General features: G+C 34.6%; 1 long non-coding RNA gene across 2 annotated transcripts; it reads left to right on the forward strand.

Moving 5' to 3' along the window:
• Positions 1-9472: 9472 nt before the first annotated feature.
• LOC125934191 (uncharacterized) lies at positions 9473-24998 on the forward strand. 2 transcript variants are annotated; one of them, XR_007461262.1, is made up of 3 exons: positions 9473-9659; positions 22795-22905; positions 24870-24998. It is a non-coding gene; the product is annotated as an uncharacterized LOC125934191 (long non-coding RNA). The 2 variants fall into 2 exon arrangements; XR_007461263.1 differs by lacking the exon at positions 9473-9659 and adding an exon at positions 12222-12347.
• The last annotated feature ends 2253 nt before the right edge of the window (positions 24999-27251 follow it).

The following is a 27251-nucleotide window of genomic DNA, read 5'->3' on the forward strand; positions in this document are numbered from 1 at the left end:
ATTATTTAATAAACCACATCCTTTAACCTTTAGCCTTGGTTTGTCTGTAGTGAGACACAAGAAACAGTGATGCTGGCATTAAAGAGTGATAATGCCACCATTCTGACACATTGTGATTCTGCCATTAACACACTCAGGCAGCGCTTCATCTTGGGGTCCAGAAGCGTGCTGGAGAAATTTTAAGATGGGCATCTGAGTGCAGGGGACGACTTTTGCAAAATCAGTGTGTTCGGTGTGTAGCTTTGGAATGAAAGCTGTTGTTCGTGTAAACCAAGCAGTGGAATAAAATGATAAAAGAGAATTTCCAGGCATAACCTTCTGGTGCATAAATCATGATACAGAATGCATAGAAGAGTTTAGGCAATGAACAAATACATCCAAAGGCTACTATCCTGCAAAAATCTCCTGTTTGAAGAAGGGAAGACAGATGTGTTTTCCCTTATACCTATACTTAGAATGATGAGGATTATGATGCCTTTCTAGCTATGACTACTTGGAAATTTTTCATCTTTTTCCTTTAATAGCCATTAAAATAGAACCCAGTCACCTTTGCTGAAGGCAAAGGAGGTGAGAAGCAGCAGGTTCCTTAAGTGCATGGTGAATGTGGCTGTTGTTCATTTGTGAAACTCACAGCTTCAGCGACCCCCATCAGGGCACAGGAATCACATATAAAAGTGCAGTTATATTACTGTTCCGTTCCCTCTTCTTGAGCAGTAAAGTTAAATAGAAACCAAAGCTAAGTATGAAGTCATTCCTAGACAAAGTTGGCCATTTTAACAAAACAATAAATTAAGCACACAATTTCCCCCCCACTTTCAGGGGAAGAAAAATCACTGTTGTGCATTTTAAATATTGATTTATGCCACAACAGCTGGACTGCAATCCCCAGTGCCTTAATTTTTTCTTTCAGTATTCATTGTTTAAAAGAAAAGAGAGAGAGAGAGAGAGAGAGAGAGAGAGAATAAAAAAAAAAGTCCTTTAAAGCAACAATGGTGACAGATCATTTTTATCCAAGAACTGAATCAAGCAAGCATTTCCCTTAGGGAAGAATGCAGTGTATGAAATTACACATCACAAACAGGACAGAGAAACTTTCCATCAGAGGTAATGTAGAAATTTCAGATGCAGCTAATTAAATGATTTATATAGAAATCCGTGCTTCATATATTTTCTAACTTGAAATAATTTAACTTAATTAAAATAACAAAAATACAAGGCTGTCATATGCATATATTCTTCATTGATTAATATCTGTAAACTTTCAAAAACTGTAATATAAAATTCATTTTTGTTGTCATTCTGAAATTCCATTTTGTATTCCTCTTTTACTCTACAATACTGGTATTACTATTATATAGCTTAAAAGTCTATTTGAAAGAGTAATTTATATGATCCAAAAGAAATATAATATTGAGTTTTATTATAAAGGAACATGAATTAAAAAGATTAAGGCATATTTAACAAATGATGACCAATGTAGTTACTGTGGTAGTGATATTTTGTATGCTTTCTCAGTATTTGGTGGTCTTATAGTGATATCTTATGAGCTGAAAACACTGTTGCAAGCTACTATTTAAAATAGCTACTTTTCTATATTTATCAAGCTGCATACAATAATCAGTCTTGCTGAGGAACATGTTCAAACATAATTCATTTAAATTATTAAGTAAAATACATAGGATTTAGAAAATAAAACATGCCTGAAATTATGTTAAAGTGAAATTATTGAAGAAAATGATTGATTATATTCTTAAACTTTAGTATTTATTTATTAATTATTAATTATTGTTACTAGACTATTAGGAAACAAGGAGGAAAAGACAGAGGATAAAATGAAGTATTAAAGGAAGGAGAGGAACGGAAAAGAAATGAAAGAGGAAGAAAGAAAGAAAGGAAGAAAGGAAGGAAGAGAAAGAAAGAAAGAAAGAAGATACAAAGAAACAAAGAAAGAAAGAAAGAAAAAAAGAAAGAAAAAGAAAGAAAGGAAGAAAAAAAGAAAGACAATGAAAGAAAGAAAAAAGTAAAGAATGAAGGAAGGAAGAAAAAAATGAAGGAAACAAAAGAATTTACTAAGATATCATGATTTAGCTTAACATATTAGAAAAAATCCTGGAAAAACATGCCTTTTGAAATATTGCACTCATTAATTTATTTACCGACTATTCAAAATTTGTAAAAAAATTAATTGTTTACTACATACTGGGTCCAGTGCCAAGTAGTAGTATATATGGCAGAATTAGGTTCCTTGCCGCTGGCTGAAGATCTAACAAAAACGATTGTTTAGCCAATCCTAATTAATAATTCACTAGAAAGTCAGGTAAATTAAGATTTAAGATCTCCAAGTTCATAAATGGCATTGACATAACAAGGATCGTTTTTTAAAACAATCTTAACAATCACATTACATTTAGTTTTAAAGACAAAATCAACTCAATTACTCTAAACTTATTTAATTAAATTGAATTGTTTTCAGTCAATCAGGATCTTTCAGATGAGTGTTCATATTGCCATAATTTCCTGACACAACTTTAGCAAAAATGATTCATCAGGATACTACAAATCTGGAGGATGCTCAAGCATTTACAACTACATACATGTACGAAACTCTTTACATTATTATTTCATCCAAACTGGATATTAACTACGCCATACTGAAAGTTCCTACAACTCAAATATTTAAGCAATACACAAATTTGGATTTGGACCCAAGCATTTTCTTGGCTGAGGACTTTTTCCTTTTAGTAACTGTTTTCTAAAATACAGTTAGATGTGTGCTTATCCAGGAAAAGTGAATTCTGATACTCTTGAATCTTTTTGACAGCCTTCTGCAATGTCAAACAAGTTGCCTCTATGTAATAACACTCAACAAAAGCATTTTAATGGCCAATTATGATCCTGTTTGAAAGTTCATGTCTTATGATGGGGACTGTATTTTTGTTTTTGTTTATCTATGCTTTATTTTAATGACACATATCTATGCACATTACCAGAAAATTATTTAAAACAGGTGGATGTCATTTAAATTGAGTGCCCAGCATTGTGGATGTGTAAATGAAAATGAAGATTGTTTTGTAATGACATTTTCTTTCCAAAAATGAATGGAACATATAGCACTAACATATAGCACTAATATTAAGTGATCTTATGGATAATATCAAAGCCTCTTACTTTTGCTTAAAACACATAATCATAGCCTGTTCAACATCTATTAATCTTCATTACAGTATAGGTATAGTTTAGTTAAGTAGCAATTGAGTGACTGCTTAATAAACATCATTTGTAGACGTATTGATCCGGAGGGGCCAATTTAGTCCACTCTATCTCTTTGGTTTATTTGACCTTTTGATTTGAATCAGGCGATAAATGTATACACTTGAGAAATTCTCATAAGTAAACTACTGAGTTAACTGCATGAATTCAGGAATTCAAATGGCACTAATATAATGCATTCATATTTATGATGACCCAGGCTTTATTTAAGTATGCTTTTATTTGCCAAAATCATGTGCAGAATGTCCAAGGTGGCTTGGGAAAATTCATTATTTTGACTTTTGTACTAGGTCCTATTTGGTTATTTAATATTGCTCAGGACAACATGATATGATTAAAGGAACCCTTACCTATTTTATGAAAATAGTTCCACAAATATGTAAGTATAGATTTGTATATATATGTACATATATATATATTTAATGTAGATATAGATACATTTAATATATAATTATTTTTCAAGAATATTTTCTACTATAGAAAATATTTGGGGAATCACGTGACTGATTTTGTACATATAGCAATGTTTTAAAAAAATTTTTTTAACGTTTATTTATTTTTGAGACAGAGAGAGACAGAGCATGAACGGGGGAGGGTCAGAGAGAGGGAGACACAGAATCTGAAACAGGCTCCAGACTCTGAGCTGTCAGCACAGAGCCCGACGCGGGGCTCAAACTCACAGACCGTGAGATCATGACCTGAGCCGAAGTTGGCCGCTTAACCGACTGAGCCACCCAGGCGCCCCTATGTAGCAATCTTTTAAAGAGAAAACTGCTTAACTAACGCTCTATGTTTTCTAAAGTGTTGTAATTTCCATAGTATAATTTCATTATTTTACTTATTATATGTAAATTTTCCAGGATCATTTTGACATATTGTGTGCCCCATGGAATTTTTACCATTAATATCAAAATAAAATAGTAAGATTGTACTATATAAAATGCAGAAGATTGGAAGTTGTAAGAAAGAGATTATGATGTCTATATAAATATAGATAAAATAACAGAAATTAAAATTACTAGTTTTAACATCACTACATTTTCTTTTCTGCTTAGAAGACCTAAAAATACCCCCTTCTTGTAAGCCAAACTACACTTGGGTGATGTTTTACTGTCTCAGGTCTCATTTGGACACAAGTAATATTTCTACACTTGCATCTTCCATCTCGAGATGCATCTGGCAAACTTTTATATCTGCTTTTGTATGCATTGTTACCAGATCTTTTAAAAATTTATGGTAATAGAAGCATGGCTGAGGAAGATAGGATCCCATTTGCCCTAATATAATTCTGATTAAGGAGATAACATAAATTACAGATAGTTTACAAATACTCTTTTTTCCAGATGTTCATGTGTACGTAATATGTGACTTTATAACAGCTGATAACATTTTATACACACTATTCTAGAAATGGTACTGTGATTTTTATTTCAAGAAAATTATATATTCAAAGACCTTCAATGGGCTTATTCTAACAAATCAAATTTCTTTAAAAAAATTTTTTTAACATGTATTTGTTATTGAGAGACAGAGAGAGACAGAACATGAGGAGAGAGAGGCAGAGAGAGAGGGAGACAAGAATCCGAAGCAGGCTCCAGGCTCTGAGCTGTCAGCACAGAGGCGGGCACGGGGCTCCAACTCACAAGCCTCGAGATCGTGACCTGAGCCAAAGTTGGTCACTTAACTGAGCCCCTCAGGCGCCCACAACAAATCAAATTTCTTCTGAACATTGTTACTATAAGTAAATAGGCCTCTATTTTCTAATTTGAATATAAAAACTGTCATTATTTAATATGCTTTCATGACTCTTATTGCCAAATTGCCTTTCATCCCCAGTCCAAAAGAATATTACTTGCCAGTCTTGGGAAAAGCTAACTAAGGGCCCCTTGCCCTAGACTCTGTCTTCTGCAAGTACAGTGACCTCTCTCTTCCTATACTTCTCTAGTTCTCTAGTTGTTAATCAGCAAGTGAAATCAAAATTGTCACTTTTTTTTTTTTGAAACCAGAGGAAATCTGACATGTACTGAATACAGTCTGAAAAATATTAGGATAGATGAATCTGAAGATCATAATACTACATAGAGTTCCTGAGATTGTGGTCTACTTAAGTTTTAGTGTAAAATTCTAGAAGAAAACAAATGGAGATGAGAGTGGGAAAATAACAGATGAATCTGCAGATTATACTAGATTCTTCACATCTATTCATACTAGATAGATGACCCTCAGATTAAATACGGAATATTTTCTCCAACAGTTAGATGATAAAGATATAGATATACAGATATATAGATACAGATATAGATATATAGATATAGATAGATATAGATTTTTTACTATTATTATTATTTTCTTCTTAAATAATGATCTGGGAAACTAAGATGAGGGCTATAATTTTATGACATCCCCTAAATGCCAGCAAGCTATTTCATTTAATCCTTATAAAAATCTTATTAGGTAAAATAAAAGACACAATATAAGAAAAATATTTAAAACCACTTGCCATAGATATTTCCTCTTTATTATCTATCTTAGACACTTTTTCATAGCTATACTTTCTCTCCTATCATGTACTGAATAATTTTTTAAAAAGATACACTCATTATGTGTTGGTGTTCTCAATATCCTTTCATGAATTCTGTCATTCAAAGTTCAGAATACTGCTAACTATCTATGAATTTACTATCCTCTAATAGAAGTGAAAATTTTAGCATTCTCAAAAGTGAGCTTTCTAATATTATGGTAGTGTGTATTAATTTGTGTGTGTCAAGTCTAGACTTGAAAATAAAAATATTTTTTCCTTCTTTGGAGCAATAATCTTTGGAAAAATGGAGATTACCTTACTAGGTACTTCCTAGGCTAGGATGATTCTAGAGGGCAGAAAATAATGTCTTATATAATATGGAATTCATAGTGCCTAACACAGTGGCTATTATGGCATAGGAAATGAATAAACACTTTTTGAATTACTAATAATGGCCAATTGGGGGGTGACACTTTACAGTGAAGAAGAGAGCAAAAAATAAATATTTAAACAAAAGTACTATAAAACTATGTATGCTGTCATATAGTGTAAAAGCAAAGAGAATTACAAAGCAGTGGTTTCTAGAATATTTCAGTACTCTCATTTTTATTACAAAGGACTCTAAAACACTAAAAAAATTAGCATGTATTTTGAAAACGCATTTTCAGAAAGATGCAATGAAATGCACAATATATTTAGAAATATTTTCCATTGCATCTGTTAAAATTTATTTTAAAAGTCTTGGGACACCTGGATGGCTCAGTTGGTTGAGTGTCTGACTTCGACTCAGGTCATGATCTCACAGTTTGTGGGTTCGAGCCCCTCATCAGGCTCTGTGCTGACCGCTTGCTCAGAGCCTGGAGCCTGCTTCAGATTCTGTGTCTCCTTCTCTCTCTGCCCCTCCCCCGCTCATACTTTATCTCACTCTGTTTCTCAAAAGTAAATGAATGTAAAAATTTTAAAAAAAATTAAAAAAAATAAAAGCCTTCATATTTAAATTCAAAAATTTTATTTACATTACAAATAAAAGTATATATATATATATATATATATATATATATATATATATATGAATTCTATCCATGCATCATCCATCTATCCCCTCATTTATTCAAACACACACACACAGACACACACACACACGTATATACATGTTTTTCTTTTTTTACTAAGCACATTTTATGTGCCAAGCCTTGTTCAAAGTGTTGAAGATGAAATGATTTATTTTGAAACTATGTGTATATTTAATTAACTTTCATTTTGAGATAGACAGAGTTTTGGAAATAAGGCTTTTAATAGTTGGTCTTGCAACTTTCACAAGCATTTTATAAAAAATACAACTTACTCTACATTTGAGTATTCAAAATATATGATTCTTGATTAACCACAGAATTGCTCTTCAGGTGACCTAGTGGCTTTGCAAGTAAATGATAAAAATTGACAATTCACATAAATTTATTGTAGGAGTAGCCAGTATTCATAAATGTCTGTATATATTCAAAATCATTTCAAGTAGGAGAAATTCATTAGAAATACTTGCTTCAGTTGACAAATCACTTAAGTAATTTTACTCTCTCATACAAGTGGGAAACATAATGAGAAGTTAATGAGTAAATAAAGTAATTTAGAGATTACAAAAACTAGTATTGGCATTGAGTTGTGAGGAATTAAGAGAAATCCTGGTGCAGTAAGTAAATTCCTGATAATGTGAGTGAAACAACAAATTTACTAAGAATATTACAAACTATTTTTCCAGTTATAAAACTTGCCCTTTAATATTTATTGAACCATGTACATGGAATTTACATATATTAACCACCATATATACTGCATTATGAGACATCATTGTGTTTTTATTTGTAGTAAAATTTTAGTCAAATGAAGAAAGTATGTCCAAGTGCCGGTTTTGCATGAGAATGTTAATTCTATTTCATCATAAATTTTTTTAAAAACTTAATTTGCTTTGTTTTCAATAAACAAACATTCCTTCACTTACTAAAGTTGTTTGAATGAATAGAATGGACTACTAAAACAATTTACATTACAGGATAGATTTGAAATTTCCGCTTTCTAGATTCTTGCCTGAGGAGTCGAAGACTGACGCTTACATCCAATAGAACAAGCTTACCAGAAGACTCATTCATTATTTCTGATCTACTGCTACAAATCTATACTTCTATATAAGCACTGAAAATCCAGAGTATGGATTTCTGACACTCACAAAAATGTCTAGCCATGCAGATTATTTGAAACCACAGGATATTTCAATCAATCAATCAATCAACTAACATTGAGAATTGGCTATGTACTTAGCCCTGTGCAGTGAAGGGTATAAGGACTTATCTTGGTAGAAAACACACGCAAAAAGAAAAATTTTAAATTTTGATTATCCCACAACATAAGATGCTTTAAACATTTTTCAAATTCTTATAATGTACATACAGCTTTTGCAGCTACGTTTTCATAATTAGTTTACTTGCCTGTTTTCCAAACATGCAAAAAGAGGCATAGAGAGGCCGAAGCGGCAATCACACAATTATCTAGACTCCTAGAAAGCCATGCCTGAGTCTATTTCTTTGGTTAACAAGAGAGAATTTTATAGGTTATAGAGAGTTGTAAAATTTCAATTTTCATATGCAACATAACTCCTAAAGTTGCCTACTTCCTTCACATTAGATTGTGTTTCACTAACCCCTTTTAAAGCTTCTTTTCCTTTGCTGTAGGTAGTGTTTTCTAATAAAGCCGTAGAAGAAAGCAGTGACTGCAGCCTGAATTAATCATTTCCTATTCAAACTCACAGTGTGTGCATACGTATGTGTGGTAATATACCTATATACATGCATGAACACACACGAGGTGTGAAAGGGACTCAAGTCGTACAGAATAATATTGTCCATGACATTGAAATGAAAACAAATAGTTTGACGTTTATTTCTTTTTGACAGAGAGTAGGTCAGCTTATGTGGTAAATAACATTTATTAAACATTAAAACATACTTTTGAAACTGTAAATGTAGCCAATGTACAGAAAGTATTGAATTCCATACAATCGCAATTTTTAAAATGTTGTTTTATTAGTGCCACTGACAGTATGACAGTTTAGGAGGTGTCACTGACACATACAACCTCTAAAATGTATTCTTTCAAAAGGGTATTTGAACAGAAGACAAAGGAGAACAGAATTTCAAAATGTAGGTGGTAAATAGTTCAACGATGTCAGAAAAGTTCAGGAGAATTACAATCTAAAAAATGAACTTACCAATAAGAAGATACCTATTCATGTTCTTCAGTAAAACAAGGAATTTCAGTAATTTGACTTTTAGTTAGATCAAGACTGCCCAATATTGAAATAACTAAATTTCTAATAATGAGTTAGGCTGTTAGGTGAAAATGATTAAATATTTGACTTAGTGTTATGAAATTGTTGGAATCTATTCAATCATGAAACAAATTATTATTGAGCACATGTTACGTGCCTATAACTTGCACTGTGAATGGGGGTTCTCACTGTCCCCACAGAGCTTTTACTTTATTTGTGGACAAAAACTATAAACAACTAAATGAACAAAACCTACACAAAACACTCCAAGTGTTATGAAGTGATCAATGCGGTGAGATCACAAATGGCATTGCACAGACAGTTCTCTTCACAGAATTCTTAGAAAAGTGCTCCCCCACTAATCTGACATTAGAACCCCTCCAAACAACAGAACATATATACATGGCTCGTGGATGAAGAGAGTAAACACAAAACACAAGAAAACAACATAAGAGGAGGAAGAAGAGCAAACCAGAGAGAAAATGGCTGCTGAAAGTCACTGAAGTGCAAAAAGCATGGGATATTGGAGGAACAGAAAGATGGCTGCTAGTGAGTGGGTGTGGAAGAGAGGGCCAGAGATGGTGTAATTCACAGTATAGAATTTCAACTTTAATTGTACTGTGCTGGAAAATTAGTGAAGGGTTTTAAACAGGGAGATGATATATAATTTAAGATTTTTCTAAAGTTACCTTGATTAGATTGGAAAAATGCAAAAATCAAAAGAAAGAGATAGATCATTGAGGAATATCTTCTTCCCCAACAGAAGGACTTAAAAATGTAGACAAAGAGAATTCAGTAATAAGCTTTAGAAATAAGAAACCAGGCAGTTTCATACTTGCTTTCATATAGTAATGCCATCTTAATTTAATTTAGGAATTGTATAAGAAATGGTATTTTTTTAGGGGCGCCTGGGTGGCTTGGTCGGTTAAGCGTCCGACTTCAGCTCAGGTCATGATCTCACAGACCGTGGGTTCGAGCCCCACGTCAGGTTCTGTGCTGACAGCTCAGAGCCTGGAGCCTGCTTCCGATTCTGTGTCTCCCTGCCCCTCCCCCGTTCATGCTCTGTCTCTCTCTGTCTCAAAAATAAACGTAAAAAAAAAAAAAAAATAAATATAAAAAAAAAAAGAAATGGTATTTTTTTAAATGACAAATTACAGTGCCGGGTTTTGTATTTTTAAAGAACTTTAACATGTTATCTCACTTTATACATTGCGATGGTTTTCAAGAAGAAAATAGGGCTCTAAGCTCTGATAGTAAAGGTGAGACCTGATGCACAAGGAAAAGCAAACCATGGGGAAAATAAGAAAAAAAAATGTTAGATGCAAATACCCAGGGTGTGGAGACTGCTTGGCATATTGAATGAACTGAAAGGATATTGTGGGGAGAACTAATTTTGAAAGAAAGGAGAGGTGGTTAGTACTCTTTTCTAGATCATTAACCTAAAGGCTAAAACAATGATGTAATCTGTACAAATTTTTGTATTAGTCTCCAGCATTTTCACAATTCAGACACAGATCTTTTGAAAGTACCATACCACACTGATCCTTTCCTGAAAAATATTGAGGTGAAATATCATAACCAATGATACTGTATCCCAAGTAAAACTGTAGATTTTAAACCTATGTCATCAATGTAGAAGGTCCATAGACATGTATCTCAGTAATTGTATCCGAGTAATCTCTAAAATGTTACTCTTCCATCAGTCTAGCACCAATTACTTTGAGGATTAACTCAATTTTATTACCATCTACTCACCTAGTACTCTGCATTTAACCTACAGTTTTCACTTCCTGAATGCAGCTTACAATTTTTCTAATATTAAGAATAAATAATCCATTTTATCCTATGATTTAACTTCAGAAAGTTACATGGTTCCAAATAAAACACGATTGTAAATACCCAAGAAATCTTGAAACTTAACTTAATAAACATTTGATAATGTCTATTATCTACTTTATTAGAATCTACATCAATATTAGCTCAGATGACAAAGAAAAAAAAAAGATACACAATGAATTAGAAACTCTCCATAAGTCTAAAATGGCATATCTTTTAGTGTATATAAATAAAAACAAAATATCTGCACATTTTTATAAAACTGTGACATCTATCATTTGGGATTCTTTCAAAAATATTTAGTGTTTATTTATTTATTCTGGGAGAGAGAGAGAGAGAGCAAGTAGGGGTGAGGCAGAGAGAGAGGGAGAGAGAGAATCCCAAGAAGGTTCTGCAATGTCAGCACAGAGCCTAGAGTGGGACTGGATCCCACGAACTCAGACATCATGACCTGAGCCAAAATCAAGAGTCTTAACCTACTGGGATCCCTGGGATACTTTCAGAACAGTATATAGACAAAAATAGGATTGGAGAAAGTCCAGAAAGTAGAAACTGAGACAACAAAGGGATCAAGGAAAAGCCTCAGGAGGAGAGATATGTTCATGGATCTTCAATCCTGAATATATGAGAGGAGCATGATCAAAATCTATTCAAACTAAAATGACACAGATAGAGCTTCCTTGTGGGGCAACCAGATCTGGATTTGAATTCCAGCACTGGCACGTATTAACTATGTCAACTTGACACCGTTTCAAAACCTCTTAGAGACTCTGTTTCCTAATCTACAAAATGATTTTGGCGAAAATAAATTAAATTACATTTTTTATCATAGGGCCCAACATATAGAAGATATTCAACAAATATTAACATTTGTCTTTCTATATACTTTATCTAAATTGAGATGGTTCAAATAAATGCACTACTATTTAATATATAGAGTATGAAACTTAGTCAAGAGGTAAATTATGAAAATCAGATATTATAGATGAAAAATATGACTGCTGTTTAAATATTAAGATAATGCATTGATATCCATGAGTTATAAGGATAAATTGGATATTTTGTAGTTGACTTTAAAGAATAATCATGTACTTAACAATAGGGTCTTTAATAGAAGATTATTATATTGACTGATTAATGATGAAGTATGACAAGATTTATGTTATTAAAATTTTGTTCATTGATCATAGTTATAAGAGTGAATCTTGAGAGTGATTGTGAAGAATGTTCAAAGTTTCATTTGCTATTGAAAATGTTACTAATTTTTAATGTTGGAGCACCCCATATTTGCTTTATGTGACCTGCACAAAGGATCACTCCGGGAAGTCAGTGGCCAGATGGTAAAGGCTCAAACACTGTCATTCTCCTGTACTTGGGGAGGTCTGAAGATGCAACTGACAGGTAATAGCCCTATAGTCTGAGGGACACAAATGACAATCATTTGGGTACCAGAAGACGTTCTGAATATATTATGTTAAACCAATAAAAATTCATCACTTAATAATGGGGAATACATATCAAAAAGTGAAGCCTAGGGAGAAAGAAGTTATTAGCACATAGAGAATCCTTCTCATAATAAATATTTAACTCAGTGCCTGAGGTTGTCACTAAGGATCCACTTCACTGAATTCTTATATTTATTTAAGATCACATTATTTAAAGAACATATAATTTCGGTTATTTGCAATTTGCACTCAAATTGCTGAAATGTCATCTGAGTATGCTAAAGACAAGAGGTAGGCATTTTGAAAATAAGATTTTCTTTGATAAAATACAAACAGAATTGAATTTATTTCATTAATTTGGTTTGTAAGAAATATATTTAGAGACACACTTAAATCCAGTAAAAAGCATTTGTTGTTGAATTTCATGTATCATTTCTGTTCCTATTCTTTCCTTCGCATTTAAAGAAGATATAAATAACATATTTTTCCCATATGATTTTCTGCTTTTGTACATTAGCAAGTAACCACCATTTCCCAAAGAAGTGTTGGTAGGGGGTTTCAGCTCTTTCCTTTCCAAGACATTAAATAATTTATAATGTTTTCTGTTTCATACTAGTGTCAAACCCTGTTCTAGATGCTTTATTGGAGCTTACATCCTAGTGGGAAAAGACAAACAAGCAAATAAATAAGTAAACAATGTCATGGGGATTTAATTATTATGTAGAAAAAATGAAGCAAGCGAAGGACTAGAGAATTCTGGGGGAGCAGCAACAATTATTTTAGATAATATGGTTAGAGAAAGTCTCTCTGATCAAAAGACATTTGAGAAGAGGCCTGAATAAAGAGGTGGGAGGGAAGGGGGGAGTCTCGCAGTTACCAGGGCAATAGTCATCAGGGCAGAAGGAAGGCAAGTGAAAAGGCTCCAAGGCATGTGTTTGGCATGTTAGAGCAACAATAAATGGGGTAGAAAAATAATTAAAAGGATGACTCAATTAACTGTGGTCCCTAGTGATAGAAAATCTCAGCAACACCATCTCCTTGTTTTGTTTTTGTTTTTGTTTGTTATTCCCCCCAACCTCCTCCCAGAATCTGCCTTTCCCAAAGCCTTGCCATCTCATTCAGTTCATTTTTCTCCTACCATTATTGGGCTGAAATTATATTGCTGCCATCTACCTTCCTAATCTAATGGTGGGCTAGCTTTAAAACTGAGTTCCCTTAGGTTCTCGTTACTCTGCCTTCAGCATGCGCTGTGGTTGCTAATAAAACCGGTTTATATATTTGTAGGCACATACATATGGTTTGCTTGCATGGCTGATAAAGCTATTCCATTTCATTTATTATATTTTTGAATTTCTTATTTATCCTCTGGGATGTTAAATTCATGTACCAAACTGGACTTTCTGTTTGTTTTTGTTGTTGTTTGCTTGTTTGGGTATTTTTGCATTCTTTCACTTTAATTCACTGGTGTGCTCTAAAGTCACCTAATTTTTTTTTCAGCTCAATGTTGTATTTTTTTTCACATGTATTTTATACCCTCCTCTTAGTACATCAATTAGACAAAGTTGTAAATTATGGGTGTTTCATTCACAGCTAAACTTTCAGAGCAAACACTGCCAAATTACACTAATTTTTTCAAACTACCTAACTCATTAAATTGTTCCCTACCTTTGTATCCTCTGCTTTCCTGTCAATTGAAACCATATGCAAAAATAGAAAGAGTGGTGTAATAAGGTCTTATGTACCCATCACCTGAATTCATTATCCATTCATGGATCTTTTTTCACATTTACTTCCATTTACATTATCCACCTGCTCTCCTGTGGATTATTTTTAAGCAAATCCCATACATTATATTATTTTATGTGCAAATATCTATCAATATACATCTAAAGATCTCACTTACATATGGAATCTAAATCTAGAAAAAAATAACCATAAGATCATAGATACACAGAATAATAGATTGGTGGTTGCCAGAGGCAGGGGGGTGGGGCATGGTCAAAATGGGTGAAGGGGGTCAAGAGATAAAAAAAAATCCAGGTATAAAATAAATATATTCTGGGGATGTAATGTGGAGCATGGCAACTATGTTAATAATATTACACTGCATATTTGAAAGTTGCTAAGAGGAATAAATCTTAAAAGTTCTCATCACAAGAAAAAATTATGTGTGGTGATGGGTGTTAACTATACTTATTATGGTGATCATTTCACAATATATACAAATATGAAATTATGTTGTACACCTGAAACTAGTATAATATTATCTGTCAATTATACTTCAACAAAAAATAATAAATTAAATGCCATTATCAAGCAAAAAAAACACAGTATCTCCATAATATCATCACATATTCAATGAGTACTCAAATCAACTCATATGCTAGGGTTTTTTGGTTTGAATTGGGACTTGAGTAAGGGTCATACCATTTTTAGTTTTAATATTGATGCTCATATTTTAAATTCCTAAGATCCATATTTTACAAAAGATTTAGACATTAATTATCTTTATTTACTATTCTTTTTTTGTTATCTTGTTTCCTTAAAAGTCTGTTCTCTGGTTGATATTTTGTCTTTTAGGTGGTTTTGATTTTTCTGAAATTTTAGTGATGTGATGTCTGGTTGTATGCTCAGTTGTCAAATGATGTCTCATTGGTTCAAGAATCCCTGTTTGTCTGTCAATCAGCTGCAGACATTGATTCCAGACATACCTCCATTGATGTAGGGTAGGGTGGGGTATGCTGCTTTTTATGGTGTGCAGTTGAGTTATGAGTTTCAGGGCTCCACATTCCTTCTAGACATTACTCATTATTGGAATACTTGTCCTGCCTCACTCCCAAACCCAACTCTTGAGAGGAGGTGTGGGGACAAATGGAGAGAAGGCACAAATATGGCTACTTTCTTTAGCTGAGGACAAGTGATGTAAAGAGAAGAGGAAGGGGCCAAATCTTCTAGTTTTATTAGTGCAAGTTCATAATTAGTCATCCTGATAATTATATGAAGGATTTCTCTGGGTTTATTTCATCTTTTCAGTATGTGCTTGAAGAATACCTAGAAGTACCCCTACCACACACTATTATACAGTCCTACAAGTGTTAAGATCTGTTTGTCTCTGCTCATGGTAAGCTCATCCTCTTTCTGCATTTTGAGTATTTCTCAGTTTATTTCCTGTTCATGATACTTTGTAAACACAGTGATAGATGTGCATGCATAAATACAAAGATGCATGTTTTATAGATATATTTATATGTCTATCTATCTATATCTTCATAATTTTCTATCACTCTCCTATTGCATAAAAGGAATGCCACATACATCATTCCCTCTGATTCATGGTAGGGCTAAATGCAACACAGCACTCAATCTTATCTATTGATTCAATACATTGGTCATTTATTTCCAACCTTAAATTAAGTTATGCTAATTAATATATATAATCTCTCTGTGTATATCTATTATCTACCTACCTACCTACCTACCTATTGAGCAACTTTAAAATCCAAAACTAAAATTTGAAAAAAAATCCAAGTTGTATAATTTAATAATTTATCTCCTTTATGTCATCTAATTCTTTCTATCAATTAGATATGCATTAACTCAAAATAGTTATGACCTAATGAGACAAAAATTGTTCAAGGTACGAAATCTATATTCTATTAGCTTTGTCATTTATTACTAGGTGTTCTTTAATAAGTGAGGTCAAAATTAAACTCTTATTATGAACATTTCCAATCATGGAAAGATGTTGATAATGTCCTTTACTCAAGTCTTAATTATTAAATTCACAGACAAGAGTATAGGGAATTATCCATGCAAATAGTCATAACAAATTAATTCTGTATTACAGAAATAAACTAATATATACAGGTATGTGAATGTTAAAGTTTATAAACATGATTTCTATGATATTCATTTTATAAGAGGAATTTTAAAGGTACTGGGAATATTGATATCAGGAAACAGATGAAAAAGAGAAATTCCTGATGTCACCTCCCCCAACATACACTTGCACTAAATATCTGAAAGCCTAGCATATGAAAATAAACATGACTTTCACCTTTCTTCAAAGAGCAATTTAAAATTTTGTGGAGTTAAAAATTTTATAGAGTGCACACTTCAAGTCATTAACAATAACTTATTAAAAATACTGCCAAATAATGAAATATTTTTTTATTAAGTAGTGAGTTTGAGTTTTTAGTTATCCAACAAGAGGCTAAATTGTCACAGGGCTATTTCACTGGACACAGAATTCTTGATTTAGGAGAATGTGTGTTGATAGGTGGGTGAGCTGTCACTCATACCCTTTAAGATACTTTGATTTCATGTAGTTATATTTTATTAAATTCCATATAAATTATGCTAGGGGCAAGTCAGTATTGAAAAATGTTTGTAAAAGGTTACCATTAATTGAGAAACTGCCTTTTATCCTATTTTTGCTTATATCATTTTACAAATTCAGACTTTTAAAAGGTGATCTACCCGACAGCTTTTTCTTTCATTTCATAGATCCATTAATTGCTTTGTTGCCTGTTCTAATGGTTATTAAGTAAAAATTGGCATCTGGAAGAACACAGCTGGGGTCCACTTTACCAAGATTCTTTTTATCTGTTGGGTAGCTACATGACGTTCATACCCACTGTTCTCTCTGCACATTAGTGCTCCATAACTGTCTTTTACAATTGAATTCATTTGCTTCCTTCACTTGACGCTATTGAAGGAATAAAAAACTCTTAGGCTGTGCTTGTACCAAGGAGGAGAGGGTAGGTGGTGGTGGTGATAGTGAAAATAAACACCTTACTTTAGAAGGAACATTAAAATTTATGGGCCCATTTAATCTGTATTGACTTGAATATAAATATGAAAAAGCATGAATCGCAATAGTAAATTCCAAAGATTCAGACCTATTGATTCAGATAGAAATTCATAACTCAAAGGGCTAACATTTCTATACTGTAACAAGTGTTACCAATTGGCATAGTTTTCCTTGTTGCAAAAATTCACTCATGAATAGTGTTTTTTTCATTCTAATATTGAGATTCTCTTTCCCAATGCCATAAAAATCTTATGTTCATATACTTCTTTCAGATATCTAGGGCATTTGTATATGAAATAGTGCCTTAAAAGGATACATTTGGCCCCAAGAAACAGTTCATAGGCCTGTTTAGATTACCTTTTTTCCCCACTCAATACATTATGTTTTAGAAAGTCAAATGTATCACATATGCCCATATATGAAACTTTATCACAGTTATTAATTTAAAATGTATCAGTGATTTTCAAAATAAAGGTTTACCTGAAAGGTCAGGATGCTGTTAATAGAGGTAAAAATGTTACCATACTTGGATTGTAAATTGTTGGATAAAAAAATAAAGCCAGTGCTTGTAACTTACTTTGTGTATGTGTAACTATGACTTTGTGCATACAGAGTACACTGTCATTAATATAGGAAGTGTGCAAATATTTCTCTCTTGGAAACACTCAGTTTTTCTTTATTAATAGTATTTCCTCTGTGAATATATACCCAAGATGAATATCCCCTTTATACAATGTACTTAACATAAGAAAATGAAATAAATTTGTTAGGCGTAACTTTTTCAGATTTCTTTACCTGAGAAAATCTATAATTATATGTAGTCTTTTATATAATAAATGAATTATGTTAAAATTTTAAGTGCATTAGATGTTTAAAATACATTTAAAATGTTCTTATTGTCAGAATTACTTTAGTAATATATTCAGACTTGCAAAATATTTTCTATGTATATCCTTATGTCTTTCCCTGAATTATCTCTCTCCTTTAATCACGTAGCTTTGCAACCACCCCATAATGACAAAATGCCTAGAGTGCGTGTATAAAAAGTTGACGTGGTGGAGTGTCTGGGTGGCTCAGTTGGGCAGTTAAGCGAATGAGTTCAACTTGTGTCATGATCTTGTGGTTCCTGAGTTCGAGCCCAAAGGCGGACTCTGTGCTGAGAGCTCAGAGCGTGGAGCCTGTTTCAGATTCTGCGTCATCCTCTCTCTCTGCTCTTCCCCTGCTTGTGCTTGCTCTCTCTCTCTCTCTCTCTCTCGCTCTCGCTCTCTCTCGCTCTCTCCCTCCTCAAAAATAAATAAACATTAAAAAAAAACTGATTTGCCATTAAAAAAAGTTGAAGTAGTGAGAAGAGAGTGGAGCAGAATCAAGCTGCGGATAAGGTAAGAACATCAAGATGTGTTCACTGATAGGGGCACCTGGGTGGCTCAGTCGGTTAAGCATCCAACTTCAGCTCAGGTCATGATCTCACAATTTGTGAGTTCAAGCCCAGCGTCAGGCTCTGTGCTGGCATCTCGGAGCCTGGAGCCTGCTTTGGATTCTGTGTCTCCTCTCTCTGCCCCTTCCCCACTTGTGCTCTGTCTCTGTCTCTCAAAAATAAATAAATGTAATAAAAAAACTTAAGATGTGCTCACAGATAATGGCAAAGTGCATGGTCATTAGTGCCTACACACATACACACATGCACAAATGAAGACAATGGATCAGCCGTACATTAGTTGACTCATGCTCAGTGATCACATGGTGTTGGATCAAAAGACATTAAACAAGCTAGAGCTTAAGTTCAACATTTGAAGTGTGGGTTTTGTCCCCAGTCTACTTGAAAATATCTAAACTTTACCAAGTACCAAGATGTCATCACATGAAGAAAGAAAGTGACATTCTTAGAGGAAAAGATGTAACCAGACACAAATGCCAAGATACTAAACCTGCTTCATTTTTTAAAATTAACATGTGAAGCCAGCATTACCTTGATTCCAAAACCATACAAAGACCCCACTAAAAAGGATAATTACAGGACAATATCCCTGATGAACTTGGATGCAGAAATTCTCAACAAGATATTAGCAAATCGAATTCAACAGCATATGAAAAGAGTTATTCACTATGATCAAGTGGGATTTATTCCTGGGCTGCAGGCCTGTTCAATATTTGCAAACCAATCACCACGACACACGACATTAATAAAACAAAGGATAAGAACCATATGATCCTGTCAATAGATGCAGAAAAAGCACTCGGCAAAATACTGCACCCATTCTTGACAAAAACCCTCAACAAAGTAGGGTTAGATGACACATACTTCAACATCATAAAGGTCATATATGAAAGACCCAAAGCTAACACCATCCTCAATGGGGAAAAAGTCAGAGCCTTTCCCCTATGGTCAGGAACAAGACAAAGATGCCCACTCTCACCATTACTATTAACATTAACATAGTACTGGAAGTCTTAGCTTCAGCAATCAGATAAAAAAAAAAAAAAGAAATAAAGGGCATACAAATCAATGAGGAAGAAGACAGACTTTCACTATTTGCAGATGACATGATATTCTATGTAGAAAACCTGAAACACTCCACCAAAAAATTGCTAGAATGAATACATGAACTCAGCCAAGTCATAGAATATAAAATCAACGTGTAGAAATCTGTTGCATTTCTATACACCAATAGCGAAGCAGCAGAAAAAGAAATCAAGGAATAAATCTCATTTATTACTGCATCAAAAGCAATAAGATACTGAAGAATAAACCTGACTAAAGAGATAAAGAGATAAACTATAGAAGACATATGAAAGATATTGAAAAGGACACAAAGAAATGGAAAAGCATGGGCACCTGGGTGGCTCAGTCAGTTAAGCATCTGACTTCGGCTCAGGTCACGATGTCACAGTTTGTGAGTTCGAGTCCCATTTCGGGCTCTGTGTTGACAGCTCAAAGCCTGGATCATGCTTCGAATTCTGTAATTCTGTGTCTCCCTCTCTCTGTGCCTCCCCTGCTCATGCTCTGTCTCTCTGTCTGTCTCTCTGTCTCTCTGTGTCTCAAAAATAAACATTAAAAAAAAAATGGAAAAGCACTCCATGCTCATGGATTGAAAGAACAAACATTGTTAAAATGTCCATACTACCCAAAGCAATCTACACATTTAATGCAATCCCTATCAAAATACCACCATCATTCTTTGGAAAGCTAGATCAAACCACCCTAAAATTTGTATGGAACCACAAAAGACTCTGAACAGCCAAATCTATCCTGAAAAAGAAAAAAAACAAAACTGGATGAATCACAATTCCAGATTCTAAACTATATTGCAAAGATGCAGTCATCAAGACAGTATTGTACTGGTACAGAAATAGATGCATAGTCAATGGAACCAAATAGAAAGCTTGGAAATGGACCCACAACTATATGACCAACTCATCTTTGACAAAGCAGGAAAGAATATCCAACGGAAAAAAGATAGTCTCTTCAAGAAACAGTGTTGGGAAAACTGGATGGTGACATGCAGAATGAAACTGGACCACTTTCTTACAACATACACAAAAATAAGTTCAAAATGGATGAAAGACCTAACTGAGAGACAGGAAACCCTAAAAATCTTAGAGAACACTGGCAGCAACCTCTTTGACCTTGGCCAGAGAAACTTCTGCTAGACACATCACCCACCAAAGGCAAAGGAAACAAAAGCAAACATGAACTATTAGGACCTCATCAATTTAAAAAAAAAAAAATCTGCACAGCAAGGGAAACAGTCAACAAAACTTATGGAATGGGAGAAGACTTTTGCAAATGACATAGCTGATAAAGGGTTAGTATCCAAAATCTATAAAGTACTTATCAAACTCAACACCCCAAAAACAAACAACCCGGTTAAGAAATAGGCAGAAGACATGAATAGACACTTCTCCAAAGACCTACAGATAGCTAACAGACACATGAAAAGATGCTCAACATCACTCATCATCAGAGAAATACAAATCAAAACCATGATAAGATACCACCTCACACCTGTCAGAATGTCTAAAATTAACAACACAAGAAACAACAGGTATTGGCAAGGATGTGGAGAAAGGGAACCTACTTGCACTGCTGGTAGGACTGCAAACTGGTGCAGTTACTCTGGAGAACAGTATGGAATTTCCTCAAAAAACTAAAAAAATATAACTATCCTATGATCCAGCAATTACACTATTAGGTATTATGCAAAGGATACAAAACTACAGATTTGAAGGGGTGCATGCATCCCAGTGTTTATGGCAGAATTATCATCAATAGCCAAACTATGGAGAGACCTCACTGATGAATAGATAAATAATATGTGGTGCACACACACACACACACATGCACACACAGACACACACACACACACACAATGGAATGCCACTCAGCATCAAAAAACTGAAACCTTGCCATTTGCAATGACGTGGATGGAGCCATAATGTATTATGCTAAGCAAAATAAGTCAATCAGAGAAAGACAAATACCATATGATTTCACTTGTATGTGGAATTAAGAAAGAAAATAGATGAACATATGGGAAGTAGGGTGAAAGAGAAGAAAGGGAAACAAACCATAAAAGGCTCTTAATGATAGAGAACAAACTGAGGGTTGTTGGAGGAAGATGCATGGTAAATGGGCTAGATGGGTGATGGGTATTAAGAAGGGCACTTGTGGAGCACCTGGCTGATCCAATAGGTTAAACGTCCAACTTCATCTCAGGTCGTGATCTCACGGTCCGTGGGTTTGAGCCCTGTATCGGGCTCTGTGCTAACAGCTCAGAGCCTGGAGCCTGTTTCGGATTCTGTGTCTCCCTCTCTCTCTGCCCCTCCTCTGCTGCACTTTGTCTCTCTGTCTCTCTCAAAAATAAATAAAAATTAAAAAAAAAAAGAAGAAGAAGGGCACTGTGATGAGCATTGGGTGTTGTATATAAGTGATGAATCACTGAATTCTACTTCTGAAACCAATATCGTACTGTATATTAAATAAAATATACATTAAAATAAATTAAAATACATTAAAAATTACATGCAGATATAATTCCATTGTAGACTCCCATATTTTTCAGCTTTGAATCTTTACATACTGTGTCAGGCAGATCCAGCCAAAAATAAATAACTCTTTACTTAATTTGAATTTCAAATTAGGATTTAGTTTGTGTGTGTAGTAAAATGTTAAACTTGAAATCCAGATTATATAGAAATGGGTAAAAACCTTATAATACCAGAAGTTTATATTTATATACCAAGAATAAGGCTTGGAAAATATAAAGTATACCTGGAGGATCAATATGCAAACTTCATTCTGATAAAGTCTTTTGCAGGGAGAATGTATGATGTGGAAATGCGTGATATGATGTAGGGAAATCACTTCCTACAAGAAATGGGGAAGACCATGTAGATACTGAGAGTGGGTTTGAATTGGGGGGGGGGCAATGGGCAAGTGATGTGAAGAAACAAAAATGTTTAGGAATATTGAAACAAGTATTCTGGCTTCCTTTTTACAATCCAAATCTCAGGGGGATCAGGAGGAAATTAATCTAGATAGATGTGAGATAATCCAAGACTACTGACAAATGCTCTATTTTCCCCAACACAGAACATAGTTCATCTGTCTTGGGACCCCAGTGAGCAAGCAAAGTGAAGGACAACTTGTTGAAGGCATGGAGAAGACAGCAAAGCACACAAGTGATCCTCCCCCCACCAGACAGTATGTATCTAGACCTCTCATTTCAACTGTAGAGTGAATAAAGGAAGAGAACACACACTAACGGAGGGGAAACAGCACTTACTGGGATTTGAAAAATAAATTGACTGAATATCCCAAAGAGACTTTGTAAGTGACACCAAAGTGTACTGGGTGACTTTTCTTTGGCAATTTTTATCCTATTCCTAATGCATATCATTTCTTGCTGGACTCAGTACATGTATAGAAGTATGCACAGGCACCAATTTACGTTAAGCATGAATGATGTTCTAAGGAAAGGCAATACATGGTATAGGAAATAGTTAAATGTTGTTTTTTTTTTCACATCTATATCACAGTGTATGCAAATTCATTATTTCTCTCCATTTCCAAATCCCTAGTTCAAGCTACAAACATCTCTTACCTAAAATAATACTACAGTTGTCTCCTGAATTATTTCCTTGAACCAATTCTTCCCTCTCCAAATGTTAGGCAGGACTATATTCTCGAATTGCAAATATGACCCTTTTATTTCTCTCTCTTAGTATATAGAACAGAATCCCTGACGTGGCCTGCAGCTTCCTGCCAGTTCTGGCCTCTACTTGTTTTCCGTCTCCTTTCACATTTTCACACAGGCTCTCTACACCCCTGGAATTTAACTGTTTTTTCTCCCCTAGGGCCTTTGGACTGCCTCTTTCTTCTGCATTAAACACTTTCCACCACTCACCTCTTGGTTCAGTTAATTCTTAGCATTAGAACCTCAGTGACAGGTATCATTTTTTCTTTTTTTTTTCCCATACATATTTTATTTTATTATTTTTTAAATATATGAAATTTATTGTCAAATTGGTTTCCATACAACACCCAGTGCTCATCCCAACAGGTGCCCTCCTCAATACCCATCACCCACCCTCCCCGCCCCCCCCACCCCCCATCAGCCCTTAATTTGTTCTCAGTTTTTAAGAGTCTTTTATGCTTTGGCTCTCTCCCACTCTAACCCTTATTTTTTTTTCCTTCCCCTCCCCCATGCGTTCCTGTTTCTCAGGATCCACATAAGAGTGAACACATATGGTATCTGTCTTTCTCTGTATGGCTTATTTCACTTAGCATCACACTCTCCAGTTCCATCCACGTTGCTACAAAGGGCCATATGTCATTCTTTCTCATTGCCACATAGTACTCCATTGTGTATATAAACCACAATTTCTTTATCCATTCATCAGTTGATGGACATTTAGGTATCATTTTTTCATGAAAACATTCTCTGATCAACCCAGGCTAGCTCACATCCCCCGCTCTGTGCTTTCACATGTCCCTCTGTGTTTCATTCATAACACTTTTGCAGTGTGTAATTATACACCTGTAACATCATTTTTATTATTTCCCATCTCTCCTATGATCCGTAAACTCAGTGCAAGCTGGAACCTGCCTGTTTGTTTCACTATGCTATACCTAACTCCAGGCAGAGAGTATTAAACATAATAGGCACCAAAATATCTGTTAAGTCATTGTGTAAGTGCATAAGTGAATGAACATGTGAATACAGATATGCTAGTCTAAACATGTTTCTATAACACATACATCTATAGGAGTTCCTAACAAACAAGAAAGAGAATGATAATTGACCATTGCCAGAAATTATATCTGAGTAATATGGATGACTAACCACCACAAGTTACTCATCTCTTGCTTTGTTCTACAACATAAGACTTTATTCTAATGTATAAGACTTTGTTACAAAACTCATGTCCCCAAATGACAGTAATTCTGGCACTTAGTTCATTTGTTCTCTTTTTTAACGTCAGACCAAAGAAAAATGTTATTGCTGTTCTGCAAATATCTAGAACAGCAAAAAATTCACTAAATTTATCCTGAGGCCAATGGGTAAAATACTATTTCACCTCATATCCCAACTTGTTTTACTTTTGGAAGGACGTGATTAGCCTACTACTTTGTTCCATGCTTCTATTTAACAAAAATATTTTTAGTTCCCCAGGGCTGCCATAACAAAGTACCACAAACTGAGCGGCACAGAACAAGAGAAATTTATTATTTTATCGTGGTGGAGGCTAGAAGCTCAGAATGAAGGTGTTAGCAAAGCCATGGTTTTCCTAAACCACCAGGTGAGGATCCTTTCTTGCCCCTTCCAGCTTCTGACAGCCCTGAGTGTCCCAGGCCTGGTACAAGGTGTTAAAGATTCATCAAGAAACACAATGGGGTGCCTGGGTGACTCAGTCAGTTAAGCATCTCACTCTTGATTTCGCTCAGGTCATGATCTCATGGTTTGTGAGATCCAGCCCCACCTTGGGCTCTGTGCTGACATCACGGAGCCTGCTTGGGATTCTCTCTCTCTCCCTCTTTCTCTCCGGCTCTTCCCTGCTGTGCTTTGTTTATCTCTCAAAATAAATAAATAAACTCTTTTTAAAAAGAAGAAGAAACACAACAGACACAAATATTTGGCATATCTTTTTCACAGTCAACAATAACACTCCCTATTTAAATATTTATCTATTTAAAACTTAATCACTGGGGCGCCTGGGTGGCTCAGTCGGTTGAGCGTCTGACTTCGGCTCAATTCATGATCTCACGGTTTGTGAGTTCGAGCCCCGCGTCGGGCTCTGTGCTGACAGCTCAGAGCCTGGAGCCTGCTTCGGATTCTGTATCTCCCTCTCTCTCTCTGCTCCTCCCCTGTTTATGCTCTGGCTCTCTCTCTCTCAAAAACAAATAAACATTAAAAAAAAAAAACTTAATCACTAATATATCATGAGTTGGACGGCACAGGAGAGATGGGAGGGGAACATATCACATTTTATTCTAATATCAATTTACACTGTGTATACTTCTACAACTTTGTACACTATAACACTTATTTTATAGAAATAGCATTTTAACCTTTTATTGAAAATAACCTAAGAATTTGAATTCTTATTAATAATTTATATAGTTGGTACCAAATAGTTATAATGGAAGATTCAGTTACTGAAGTTTTGAAAAGACTAATGGGGATACATGCCTGATTCAGGATCTGCCATGGTACCTACCAAACTCCCTTCCTAAGCAATGATAGTCATGAAATCACTGATTAATTTTGTTAGTTACATTTTTAAAAATACAGGATGGTTGCATACCTGGCATAAGTCTACCTTAAATTATATCTTGAACCATGGGAAGTACCTATCATGTTTGGTAAAAAATACCATTAGTCTGTTACTAATTCTTGGCTCCAAACTTATGATCTGTTAATTTGTTTGTTTATTTATTTTTGATTTCTGAGACACTCCAGTGTCTGTTTATGATATTATTTACTAGTCCCTCATTTGTCCCCACGTTTATATTGTTTTCTCTCATTGCCAGCTTCCAATGAGAGATTCACCATATTGGCTGCCACCCCACTCCCAATACCTTAGCCGGACTCTGGGACTTCATTTATTTTTAATGTTCATTTATTTATTTTGAGAGAGAGAGAGATAGTGCAGGGTTAGGACAGAAGGAAAGAGAGAGAATCGAGAATCGTAAGCAGGCTCCATGCTCAGTAGGGAGCCTGATGAGGGGGCTCAGTCAACCTTGAGATCATGACATAAGCTGAAATCAAGAGTCGGACACTTAACTGAACCATCCAGGCGCCCCTGGGAACTTCATTTTAAACAATCGTGGGGCATATGGGTGTCTCAGTCAGTTGGGCTTCCGGACTTCCACTCAGATCATGATCTCACAGTTCATTGGTTCAAGCCCTGTGTTGAACTGTGTCCGGACAGCTCAGAGCCTGGAGCCTATTTCAGATTCTGTGTCTCCGTCTCTCTCTGCTCCTCCCCTGTTCATGCTCTGGCTCGCTCTCTCTCTCTCTCTCTCTCTCTCTCTCTCAAAAATGAATAAACATTAAAAAATTTTTTAAAAAGGAAACAACCTTGACTCACCACTATCACTAATGACTGGTGATATGATTGTTATTAATTTTAGACACTTAATTACCCCATTTGCCTCTATTTACTAATTTAGGGATCAATTTGAGCATTGATTTTTCAATAAATTCTTCCAAAAATCTCAGTTTAGGTTTTTTGTTTTCTTCTGTGTATTCTCAAGTTTCATGAGCATTCCTCCAGTAGCACATCCAGGAAACAAAATTGCCTCCACCAATACACTTCCAAGTTTTTAGTGTATCAGCCAGTATGAGCTATGCATTACTTATTTTATCCCCGATGGAAGAAGCTTAAATATAACTTATTTAAATGATTGAATGCTTTTTCTTTCTTTTTAAAGGTAGCTTCTTCTTGCTTCATTGAAAATGGTATATAATTATTGATAGTTAATAAATTCCTAACTCTATCATTATTTTTTTAATGAGAAGTTTTAGATATTTTCAAAGTTCGGGG

This window comes from Panthera uncia (genome assembly GCF_023721935.1).
Source record: "Panthera uncia isolate 11264 chromosome A1 unlocalized genomic scaffold, Puncia_PCG_1.0 HiC_scaffold_16, whole genome shotgun sequence".
NCBI lineage: Eukaryota > Metazoa > Chordata > Mammalia > Carnivora > Felidae > Panthera > Panthera uncia.